Genomic DNA, 13,122 nt, shown 5'->3' on the forward strand with positions numbered 1-13,122 from the left:
GCTGCCACCTTGACTTTAACCCAGGGAAACCCACTGTGGACCGCTGACCCCTAGGCCCATAAGAGAATCCAGTTGTGAAGCTTGACGCTGCTTGCTTTGGGAAAGCCGAGCAACAGAAGTAACTGCAGATGGGAAACTGGTAGACAGGAGTCAATGGGATTGCTTCCCTAAAAGAAAAATCCAGGGAGATCAAATCTGGCTGTGCAACTCCTTCGATGCCCAAGGTGCAGAAGACCATGGGCCATGATCATCTCAGGTGCATGGCAGACACAGTTCATGGAGGAGGTGGGTGCACAGTGCATCGCGAACTGATGACATCAGCTTTATTTTCCAGGTGACTCCAAATTGTGTTTCCCAGCAACATTTTGATGCTAATTAGGCTTTGCCTACAAGTTCTAATACTCTCATTAGCAAACTGTGAACATCTGGCTTGCTTGGTTGCTTATTGCTCAATACCAGTTAGTTAATCAACATTCTGGTTTTTAAACAAACTGGCATAAGCTTAGAGCCCTGTGCTGGTGAGACTGGTTTCTGAGCCCACGAAACCAAGGGTGGGAAGGACCCCCACTGGAGGTCCATTTGCCAAGATGGCATCACTTGAGCCCCTGTCTGGGTGGCCAGCCTGCCCTCTTTGCTCGGGTGACCACTTTGTATGGTTCTGTGTCGAATCCCAGCTTCACTGGCTCCTTAGTGTTGATCATCCAGCCCAGGCCCGTGGCGCACTGAGCCTGCTCAAGGACCCCTGCTCTTCTAACTCGGGCTTATTTTCAGAGCACATCCCAGTGACCTCCCTTATCTTTGAATGCTTTTGAGCCTTTGATGCACTCCAACTGGCTTCTAAGACACCACTCTCCTCTGGCAAATGTTTTAAAAAAAAAAAAAAGTTTCCTCCCAACCCCACTGCTGCTTGTCCCTTGAACACAATTTCCCTGGTAAACAGAGAGCATGGGGGCTGGACCCTATCTGTTCCAATTCACTTATCAGCTATGTGAACTTCCAGTAGTTGCTTATTCTCTGTAAACCTCAGATCACTCATCCGAAGCAAGTCTTCTAAATAAAATTGCCAACAGCCTTAAATGAGACCATCCACATGAAGTATAGTGCCTTACACAGTGGATTTTTTTCCCTCAACCACATCCACGGCTTCAAGTATTGAATGAAATAATCGAATGCATTTTTCCAGTCTCAAGCTCTGGCCTCATCTCCAGACTGGTGTCTAACTGCCTGCTGGCATCTCCTCCAGGCTCCTCAAGCTGAGCATGTCTAAGCCTTGACGTACTGGGGCAGCCATGTGGCCTCGTGGTCAAGGTGGTCGTTAAGATGCCCACATCTCGTATCAGAGAAACTGGGTCTGCTACCCAGCTTTGCTCCTAACTCCAGCTCCCTGGTAATACAGACTCCAGAGGCAGTGCATTAGGGTTCCTGCCACTGATGTGGGGGGTCTGGATTGAGTTCCTGGCTTCCAGCCTCGGCCTTGGCCCAGCATGGCCATTGCAGGCATTTGGGAAGGGAAATCAGCAGATAAAAGCTTCATCTCTCTGCCTGTCAAAGAAATCTCTTTAAATATAAAAAAATTTGTATCCACACCTTCTATTTATGGTACCCCATCTCCAAAAATTCTTTTTCCACCTAATTTCATCATTATGCCCTCATTGTAAATAGTGTTGTGACACTTCTAGTCATCCAAGCCTGAAAATTAGAAGTACCACATCTCACCTCTCCACTGCATCCCCTTTGTGGCCACCAGACCTTCAATCCTCACTCACATATTGCTCCCTGATAAATCCCCCTGCACGGCCTTTGTTTAATTCTCATCACACCAACCTATGAAAATGCTTCTCAAGAGTTGCTTTTCTGTTCTAATGTATCTTCTGCAACACTATCCCAGTTTTCTCTTTTGCTTTAAAAATATCTTAGGACACCACTCCTCCACTCACTTCTTGCTATGTGATCGATGGCACACCTTGCATTCTGGTTTTGACTTGTGTTTCACAACTTCCCCTCCGCCCCCCACCCCCGGCACGAGGGTTTGACAAATGCTGTGTTGTCTCCATGTGTCCTGCCTCCTCTGAGCCTCTTGTCCCCTCTTCTGGAATGCCGCTACATGACTCAGCGCTCAGTCCCACTGTGTCGTGTCCTCCACAATACAGTGCCACTGACTTCTTAAGACCATGCTGATGTTTTCCTGACTCTCGGGGTCTGTTCCTTCCACTTGACTGTGAGCTCTTGCAGGGTGAGCACTTTGCTGCCTTTATTGTTGCTTTTTTCCTCTTTTTTAAAAGTAGGATTATGGAGGGGGTGGGGTGGGGGAGAGAGAGATCCTCCGTCCACCGATTCATTCCCCAAATGGCTGCAACAGCCAGGACTGGGCCAGGCTGAAACCAGCAGCTTCCTCCAGGTCTCCCACGTGGGGCAGGGGTTCAAACACTTGAGCCATCCTCCACTGCTTTCCCAGATGCGTTAGCAGAGAGCTGGATCGGAAGTGGAGCAGGCAGGGCTAGAACCGGCGCCCACTTGGGATGCTGGCCCTGCAGGCAGCTGCTTACTCTGCTACGCCACAGTACCTGCCCCTCACTGTGGTTTCCCTAGCACAGCACCTCTCATGGCAGGAGCAGAAGCAAGACAGGCCCCTGGACGCAGCAGCTCCCCTTGGCTGAGGAGTTGCCATGTCCAAGGGTCAGTGTTCAACATCTATATTCTTATTCAGTCCACCTTTTCATCACACCTTGATCCACCTCCTTCCTTTGTCATAGCAGCTCTACCAGAGGTATATAACCAAGTATCAGACTGGATGGCATCAACAACAGAAATCCAGGAGATGAAGGTGCCAGCAGGACAGGTTTCTGGGGAGGCCTCTCCCTGGTTTGCAGGTGACTGCCTTCCCGCTGTGCACAGAGAACGCAGTTAAGTATGTCGTCTTCTCATGGGGACTTCTCATGAGTCCAGGGACAATAAGATTCTACTTGTGGACTTCAACATGCAGATTTTGAGAAGACAAAATTTAGTCCATAACTCGAGTTAAATCTAACTTGCTCCCTGCTCTGGTTCTGCAAGCAGCCAGGATACAGGTGAAGAAAAGCATGCAACCATGCCAACTGGTCTCATTTTAAACTTAGGATCTCAAACCTCCAGGAAGCCTTCAGGCCATGCAGCAAATACATCCCAGAATACTGGCGCACCACTCACCCACTCTGCCAAGACTGCCTCACCCCTCCCCTCTATTTCCCAACCCTCCCTGTGCCCTCTCCTCTTCACCCTCCGTTCCTGCCCTCACCTCCTGTCTTACTGAGAATAACAAGCATCCAGCTCCCTGCCTCTCTGCCTCTGCCCCTATGCGGGTGCTCCTCTCCTCCTATACCAGTGGACGTAATACCCCGAACATGGCATGAGGACCACCCCTCTGCTTCTGCGTGGACTCCCTCCCCTCCAACCTCCACAGGAACCCTGTCTCCTACATCAATTTCCCTCTTTAGTTAGGTACTCTCCTTTAGTGCAAAAGTTGAGGGATATGATGTTGGTATAATCTCGCTCAGCTTAAAGAACAGGCAGATACTCTCCCAGAAGCCCATCTCTGCTGGCTGCTGCCTCTTTTTTCTCCCTCTTAGAAAATCCCCGGGGGGGCAGTACTATGGCATAGTGGGTAAAGCCGCCGCCTGCTGTGCCAGCATCCCATATGGACGCTGGTTTGAGTCCCGGCTGCTCCGCTTCCTGTCCAGCTCTCTGCTATGGCCTGGGAAAGCAGTGGAAGATGGCCCAAGTCCTTGGGCCCCTGCACCCATGTGGGAGACCCGGAAGAAGCTCCTGGATCCTGGCTGCAAAACAGTGCAGCACCAGCAGTTGCAGCCATCTGGGGAGTGAAGCAGCGGACAGAAGACCTCGCTCTCTCTGCCTCTTTGCAACTCTGCCTTTCAAATAAATCTTTTAAAGAAAAAGAAAAAGAAGATTCCCTGGAAGTGATGAAAAGACTTGCTGCCTCCCTTCCCCACCACTCGTTCACCTGGAGCCCACCCCAGTGAGGTGGCCACCCTCCTGCTGTACTGAGGCCATAGTGCATGGGGCCACCCGCAGAGCCCCAGTGGCCAGCCCCATCAACACATCTCTGCCCCAGGGACTTTGTACTTGCTGGTCCCTCTACCTGGCACTTTCTTTCCCCGGAGAGCCACAGTTTCCTCCCTCACTGCACTCAGGTCACCTCCTCAAGGTTTACCTTGACTGCCTCCCATTAAACACATCCTATCACTGTCTCCCTAACTTTTACATTTATTTGTCCCACATACTATAATTACAATCTAGTCATGTCCTGGTTTAATGTTTCTCATGCTAGGAAATGAATCCCAAGAAGGCACACACTGACAGTTTTGCTCATGGTCATGTTCCCAGCACCGGGGTCCGTGTCTGGCACACAGTGGGTGCTTGGATTAGCTCTCTGCAGGGGCTGCGGTCACAAAGTCTGGGTGGTTTAAACCATGTCTCATAGTTCTGGGACTAGAAGCCCAAGAGCAAGGAGTCAGCCGAATCGGTTCCTTCGGAGGGCTGTGGGGGGAGGATCTGTTCCAGGGCTTGGCTTGGACAGGTCCTCTTCTCCATGCGTCTCTTTGTCCAAATGTCCCCTTTTTTGCGACACCAGTCATGTCCCAGTGGCCTCAGTTTAACTGTAAAGATCTTATCTGAAAATAAGATACTGAGGCTCAGGATTAACACAGAAGTTTTGGAAGGACACAATTCCACAAGCACCAGCGCTCAGCAGCTTTTCACTGAACACACAAACGCACCAAGGCTGACCGACTGGATAATGAGCCCTCAGAACAGTCCTTTGTGCGATCAGGACGCTAGTCCCTGCCGCCCGGTGCAACGTACAGTTGTTTTCCCAAAGTTACTGTTCATCGTTTAGCTTTTTATATCCCACTAAACTGTGGGTTATAATCCAAATCCAATCACATTCTCAAAAAACACCAAGTCCACACCTTCTAACGTTGGTTAACCCATTTAATCGAAAGGATGGCTGCTCCAGGGATTGCATGCTATGTAGGAGTTGCCAACAAGAGCCCTTGGACCCAGGGGTGAATTAGAAAGGAAATTTTATCCTGCAGAAGGGATACACTAAGGGCTAAAGCTGAGAGGGAAAATCCAAAAACACACTGGGAAAGGTGGAGCAACCTTTTGTTTCTTAATCCTTGGAGAAAACCAAAGAGGCTAAGTGAGTTAAAAAATGATCAAAAGGCACCAACTTTCTCCTTCCTTCCTTTGCTAGATTCCAAAACCTATGTATTGGAAGAGATGAAATATACTGAAAGCCGGCACCGTGGCTCACTAGGCTAATCCTCCGCCTTGCGGCGCCGGCACACCGGGTTCTAGTCCCAGTCGGGGTGCCGGATTCTGTCCCGGTTGCCCCTCTTCCAGGCCAGCTCTCTGCTGTGGCCAGGGAGTGCAGTGGAGGATGGCTCAAGTTCTTGGGCCCTGCACCCCATGGGAGACCAGGAGAAGTACCTGGCTCCTGCCATCGGATCAGCGCGGTGCGCCGGCCGCGGCAGCCATTGGAGGGTGAACCAATGGCAAAGGAAGACCTTTCTCTCTGTCTCTCTCTCTCACTGTCCACTCTGCCTGTAAAAAAAAATTAAAAAAATAAAACATAAATAAAAAAAGAAATATACTGAAAGACAAAGGAAAAAAAAGAAAAAGACAAGGGAGAAAAAAAGAAGGCAGCTACTGAGCTCATGGATTAGTGAAGGAATAGCCCGCATTTTGAGGGACCTCCCATTCCACCAGGAATTGCTTGAGACTTGTAAGTTGACAGACAAGACCATGAAGTTGCAAAACATAGCACTGGAGCTGTTCAATCAAGGCTCACAACTTTGCAAACTATCATCTTGCTATGTGAACAGCCCGATGAGAAGGAGTACTTACAATAAATGGAGTTCAGCGCCACAGTAAATTAAAATCTAGAGCCAAGCTAATATGACATGTTTAATAATATGCATCATTATGGTGGTGCTTGAAAATTAAGAGTAAATGGGAAGCAGTTCACTCATGATTTTAATTAGCACCTTCCACAGTCTAATCAAGGCTGTCGAGGTTCCACTGGGAAGGGAGGGAGGTGAAATATGGCTGAGCAGCCTCCTGTGCTAGGACCCTTCTGAGAAGGCTTCCAATTCCAGGACCCTGGGGTCCACAGCAATAGACAGTTCCCTGGGTCCAGTGGGGGCACCCTAGGGCCAACGCACAGAGTGGATACTGGGGTCTGGTCTTTACTGGGCTATCCCCTACACATCTGGGTCAATTCACTCCATGATTTGGATTTCAGCCCCAAATATCATTCTGGATGCATTTACTCACTTAACCCTGACACTGGTGCATGAAGTAGTACTGAACTTCTGAATGGGACTTTAACGCACGCAGGCCTATGTGGTTTCTCTCATACAGCCACCTCTGCTCTCAGGTCAGGCTGGAACCTTGATAAATGGTGGAGCCAGCTAGAGCAGGAGGGGCTGAGACGCAGGTGCAGTGCAAGTGCAGATGCGTGCAGAGTGTGTCACTTAGGGATTTAGGTGACAAGAAGTGCCCCAAGGTGATGCACTCTTTATCTAGAGAGTCCAAGGGAGGGAGAAGTCCCAAGAGGTAGACAAGTGGGCAGAACAGTGACAGAGTCTGGGAGATTCATACCAGGTACAGATCCAGGCAGGCTGGGTCCAAAAATGTGTGAATATTTTTAGAACCAAAATGGAGTCACTTTTGTCATGCTCTAAAAAAAATTCGTAATAAATAAAGCTGGGAAGTTATAAAGGAGGAATCTCAAACGTATGTGCCTGATTACAGGAAATATTCATGAAAGACTTCCAGAACCACAACCTTGCAAAAAGGCCATTGCAATCTTACACACACACACACACACACACACACACACACGATTCTGAAAGGACATCAACCCAACATCTGCTTAAATTTGGGCCAAAATCACCCAGCAGCCAAGGGTTATTATATGAAAATAATGAATGTATGAAAATAATGAGTGAATGCTCATTTTGTCTTTAAATACTTCCCCTTGCTCCAACCTCTTGAATACACTCAGAGCTACGACAGCACAGGTTTTCCCATTGCAGCCTCTGCTATTCCCAAATGTACTTGTTGATCTTTGGAGAATCCCTCTCCACTTGCTGTTTAGGTTGACAAAGACCTCCCTCAAGACTATGCCAGGACACCAGACAGGGACTTCCAGCCAGGTGGAGCAGCAAGCACTCTGATCACTCCTAGGGGACCTGGGGTACCCGGTCAGATCAAGGAGAGATTCAGGTATTGGGAAGCAGGTACAAGGTCAGTCTCAAGCAAGACTAATCAACTGCTACCAATCTGGTACGAAAACTCAGCAGCTTAGTTCTCCCTCAGCAAGGAGGAGCCCCCTGCACTTGGAGCAGGATTAAGGTGGCACCTACGTGAGAACTGGAGCCCTAGAGTGGAATCATCACACCTGTGTTTGTCCAACTCCTTGTTCTTGGCATTGTGATGAAGGCAGATTTCTCTATCACAGACACGTATCGAATGTGTTTGACCTTGAACTTTAAATGACATTCCTTTTTCTTTCATCTAGATCTCAGACTTTGCACTAAGCTTAATAATTTACTCTGGAAGAGGTCCTTGAGACTCAACACTTCAGAAGTTGCCTAGATACTGGGTTTGTTCGCCAGTTTTCCTGTGTGTTCTCTGACCACCTCTTTGGATTTCTTTCAGTCCAGGACATCCTCTGCTTTAGAAGAGACTTGATTGGTAGAAATCCCCAGTAACTGGCAAAAGTTACTTTGGAGTATTTTCTCCAACAAAAAACAGTGTGACCTACTACATCCCTCTTCAACATTAAGTTTTGCTGCCTGTTTTATTTTATGAAAGTGGACTATATGATGTGGTTTTAAATAAAGTATGGACCACATAATCAGAAAATAACAACCTAAAAATAAAGCCCAAATGATGACTGTTTCAGGTAACTGTACAAAGCAAATGCTAATTTTTACGTGATTAAACCTAACTTAAGAGGCCGGCACTGTGGCTCACTTGGTTAATCCTCCGCCTGCGGCACTGGCATCCCATATGGGCTCCAGGTTCTAGTCCTAGCTGCTCCTCTTCCAGTCAAGCTCTTTGCTGTGGTCCAGGAGGGCAGTGGAGGATGGCCCAGGTGCTTGGGCCCCTGCACTGCATGGGAGACCAGGAAGAAGCACCTGGCTCCTGGCTACGGATCAGCCCAGCACCAGCCATAGCAGCCATTTGGGGAGTGAACCAATGGAAGGAAGACCTTTCTTTCTCACTGTCTGTAACTCTGAGAAATAAATTTTTTTTAATTTAAACCTAACTTAAAATGAAAATTTATTTTTTAAAGACTTTATTTGAAAGACAGAGTTACAGAGAGAGGTAGAGACAGAAAGGTCTTCCATCTGCTGGTTCACTCCCCAGATGGCCACAATGGCCAGAGCTGTGCCAATCCAAAGCCAGGAGCCAGGAGCTTCTTCTGGGTCTCCCACATGGGTGCAGGGGCCCAAGGACTTGGGCCATCTTCTGCTGCTTTCCCAGGCCATAGCAGAGAGCTGGATTGGAAGAGGAGCAGCCGGGACTATGAACCAGCACCCATATGGGATGCCGGCGCTCCAGGCCAGGGCTTTAACCCACTGTGCCACAGCGCAGGCCCTGAGAATTTATTTTTAAAAAGCTAAAACTATCAGAAAAGAATGCTTATAGAAATGAATCACAAGATGCTGCCTCAGGCCTCGAATCAGGGAGCCCCACACAGCTGACTTTAGGGGTGTTTAGGGTATCAGTGGGTCTTGTACTTCGTGTTGCCACCATTTTCCAAGCAGAGACTCTCCTAGTTGTGACCTTCGCCCACTCCAAACACAGGGACATCACTTTCTATTCATTTATTTTATTTGGAAGGCAGAGAGAAAGAGATCCAGATCCAGATCCCATCTGTTGTTTCACTCCCCCAGTGTCTACCATGGCCATGGCCAGAACCTGCAACTGGAAACAGTTCAGCTCTCACTTGGGTGATGGGAACCCGGATATTTGAGCCATCACTGCTACCTCCCAGGAAGCTGGAACTGGGAGCCGAGAGTCAAACCCCAGCATCCCTATGGGACGTAAGTGACCCCAGTGCCCCCTTCATTGCCAGGCCACATGCCGCAGTCCCCATTCCCCTTTAGTCTAGCATCTGAGTGCTTACTCTATGCCCCGCCCTGCTCGAAGGACTTTTTAGTAGCACTTAATCCTCTCAACAAGGTGAGGTAGGCGAGTTTCACAGATGGGGAGACCAAAGCAGAGACATCAATTTGCCCAAGGTCACACAGATGCACACTGATGTAGGTGAGGAGATATTAATTTTTTATTCCAGGCTTTTATCGTGCACAAATGTGCTAAGTGCTGACACAAATAAGGTGCACACATGAGCATGGGTTGCCTCACAGAGAAATGCCTGTCGTGAGTGGGCAATGGGCCAGAAGGTTTGCCCAAAAGGAAAAGGGGGGTGGTGGGGGAGGGGAGGAAACACCTAGCAGAAAGGAGTGGGGGTGGAGACACAGAAAGAAGGCCTGCAGCCCCTCCACCCTGGAGGAGTCCCCCTCCCAGTTGTTGGTCTCCTGTGAGGTTAGTGCCTCTCCAGGCGCAAAGCCACCTGGGAATTATGTGGCACCTCCACAGTTCCAGGTGGAGCTCAATATCCATGTTTTCATGGCATTCACCTCTTAGGTCCCAGGCGAATCAGATGCATTCTGGGAAAGGGGCGTTTGGATTGACAAGGATAGAATTACACACGGGGGCTTGCCAGTTGCAGCTCAGCAACCCTAAACTGCCTGCCTATTGAACCCACATAGACACGACTGAGCTGGGGATCTTTGACAGCTCAGCTGCAGAGCCAGGATGCTTAACTGCATTTAACACGGTTGGCGTTTAAGCAGGGCTCCACATCCTGGCTGTTGAAGGCATCTGGGGAGTGAACCAGCGGATGGCCTCTCTTTGTATATGCGTGTCTGTGTCTCTCTGCCTCTCAAATAAATAAAAAAAAACTGAAAAATAAAAAGGGCTATAGAAAAGGATCAGAGACAGAACTGAGAGGTGGAGCAGAGCTTGGGGACAGTTAGCGGGAGAGGAAGTGCTCTCTCCCTGAGGCAGCCTCCCCCTGGCAAATGAGAATCAAGCCCCCACCCCTCCGAGCCTGCGCCCCCCACTCCCTCCCCTGTTCTTTTCCACAGCACCTACCAGCCACACCCCAGAGACTGCCCTTGTGTGTTGTGCTGGCGAGTGATCCCAGCCTCCTTAAAGAAGGCTCCAATGCTCAGAGCAAGCCTCTTGCCTGCTTTTGTTTCCCAAGCGTCTCTCTAGGACCGTACCTGGCCCAGGTAGGTGTCGTGGGAAGCACCCGGTTGAGTCCGTGGTCACGGATGGCGAGAACTCAAAGCAGAACTCCGAGCGGGGGGGGCGGGGGGGGTGAGCAGCGGGCAAGCAGGTCCGTAGAGTCTGACCCCCGGGGGGAGTCGAGGCAGACAGCTGCAGGCTAGAGCTTTTCCATCACTAGCGAGTTCCTTATTGCTGGGGATTTTCACTAGGGACTTTCTAATTGCCAGGGGTGCAGGTGGCCTCCACCGTAGGCACTCAACATTTGTCAAATAAGTTAATAATCCCTGCCACCTAATGAGATACCTGGGAACATTAAAGAAAAAAAAAAAAGCCCTCATTGGGCCCAGGTGTTGCAGCGCAGTGGGTTAAGCTGCTGCCTGGGGTGCCCACATCCCATGTTGGAGGGCTGGTTGGAGTTCTGGTTACTCAGCTTCGAATCCAGTTTCCTGCTGGTGATCCAGGGAAGGCAACACAAGTGCCTGGGTCTCTGCCATCCACATGGGAGGCCTGGATATTATTCCAAACTCCTGATGGCAGCGTGGCCCAGCCCCGGCTATGGTGGCCATCTGGGGAGTAAGCCAGCAGATGAAAGATTGATCTGTTCCTCTCCCGTTGTCTTTTACCTAAGTAAAATGTTTTTAAAAAAGAAAGTCTTCAAATTTATAATACAAAATAGTGTTTATGAGTTGGTAAAGGATGTTAGGGAGACAAAGCAGACCCCTGAGGGTGTTACTGGGCTCCGTGAGAATTTCAACACTCCAAAACATTGCTCCCAGGATAGGGGCTGCCCTGAAACCGAGGTGACACACCTCTTACCGGGATCACACGTCAGACAAGGCCAGACAAAAAGGCACCCCAGGAATGAGACAGCTATGGGAAGGGTGCTGGTTTCACTTTCCTTTTTCTTCCCAAGTTTATTATTTCTCTCTGCCTTGTTTAATATCCCCTTTGATCCACTTTGTTTAGCTGCACACTCAGACACTTCATTCTAGTGGAGTCTTGTGTAATTCCTGAGGGTCTTGCCGGGACTGGAGGCAAATCGCAGTGACTTAGCTATGAGTCACCTCTGGGTGCTGAACAAGGAATACTGGAGGGAAATCCAACATCAGTGTCGATCGTCAACCCAGGGAGCCCAGGCTCTGGGGCCTGCAGCTGCAGCCTCTGCTCCACCCCCCCACCCCCCCAGCTCTCGCCCACGATCCCCGTCATTGAGGTCAGTCGGAACCCCTACAAAGCCTGGAAGCGGTCTCTACCTTTCCACCTGGACCAACCCACGGTGGGGCTGCCCAGAAGCACAGAATTCTTTCGTCAGTGGCATGAAGGCTGCCACCAAGGGCTGTTCTCCGTGCATTTCTGTGCTCTGCCCAGGACCTGTGTTCTCAGTGACACTTTGCATTGGGCACTCAAGACATGGAGTGTCACACTGTCACAGCAATGGTAGATAAGGGGTTATGTGGAGCTTCAGAATTGTCCTGGAGATTAACAGGGAGGGATGGTTTCACGATATTATTTTTAACACTAATCGTAACAAAGTTAAGGGAGCTGGCTTGCTAGGTTCCCAGAAGCACGCAGCGTTGGCATCCATTCCATCCTCACAATGTCTCACGAGCAAAGTGCTGCTATTGTCCTTACTTACAGGTGTGGAAAACAGAGAGGCTGAGAATGCTGTGCAGAAGGTAGCAGCTTCAAGACTTGGACCCAGGGCCCTGGCCGCAGACCCCTGCTCACAGTCACAACTCGGCTTTGCCCTTCTGTGTTATATGTTTGTATAACAAAAATGTTTGTAACAAAAATACCTGCCAAATCCAGTTCTGAGTGCTTTACAGATTCTCTTGTTAAATCACCGTAAAAGGACTACAAGGTGGCCCTTGTCAAACTGAAAAAGCCAGACAAACCTAGACTGAGGGACCCAGCCATATCCTCAAGACTGTCAGGGTCATGGAAATTAAGAGGCAGAGAAACTGTCACAGACCACAGGAGACTGGAAAGGCAAAGGCAGGCAACACAATTCCCTGGTTTGCATCCTGGGACACAAAGACGAAGCAAGAGAGAAACTGGGGCAGAATCCAAAGTCTGGAGTTTAATTAACAGTAAATTACTGATGTCAGTTTCTTGGAGGTTTTTAATTTTTCATTTATTTGAGAAGCAGAGAGACAGGTAAACAGAGCTCCCCACGGCTGCTTCATCTGCCAAGATGTTTGCAAGAGCCAGGGCTGGATGAAGCTGAAGCCTAGAGCCAGGAACTCAGTCCAGGATCTCCAGGTTACAGAAACCCAGTTGAGCTTGAGCCATCACTGCTGCCTCCCAGGTCTGCATTAGCAGGAAGCTGGAATCAGGAGCTGGAGCTGGGAATCAAACCCAGGCACTCTGATACGCGATGTAGACACCTTAACAGGTAGGCTAAGCACCTGCCCCCAGTGTCTTTGTTTTGACAAATGTAACATGAAAAGATACTAACAATGGGGAAATCTGAGCAAGGGCTATATAGGAAAACTCCCTACTAGCTTTAACATTTTTCTGTACATCTAAAATTACTACAAAAATGTTAAGAAAAAAACTCTATGAGGTAGATACTGTAGCTATTACACAGGAGAACTGCAGATTAGTAAGGTTGATTTATCCATAGTCTCAAGGCTATAGAAGGAGTCATCCCAACAAGCCACTATAACAATTGAAACAAAATGGCCTGGGACGTTTTTGTCATATCCTGTGGGCCATGATAGCCCGATCATTCCCAGTAGAGCCTGGGTCTAC

The sequence above is a fragment of the Oryctolagus cuniculus genome, chromosome 11 (assembly GCF_051225735.1).
Source record: "Oryctolagus cuniculus isolate XC-2025 breed Fujian yellow rabbit chromosome 11, ASM5122573v1, whole genome shotgun sequence".
NCBI lineage: Eukaryota > Metazoa > Chordata > Mammalia > Lagomorpha > Leporidae > Oryctolagus > Oryctolagus cuniculus.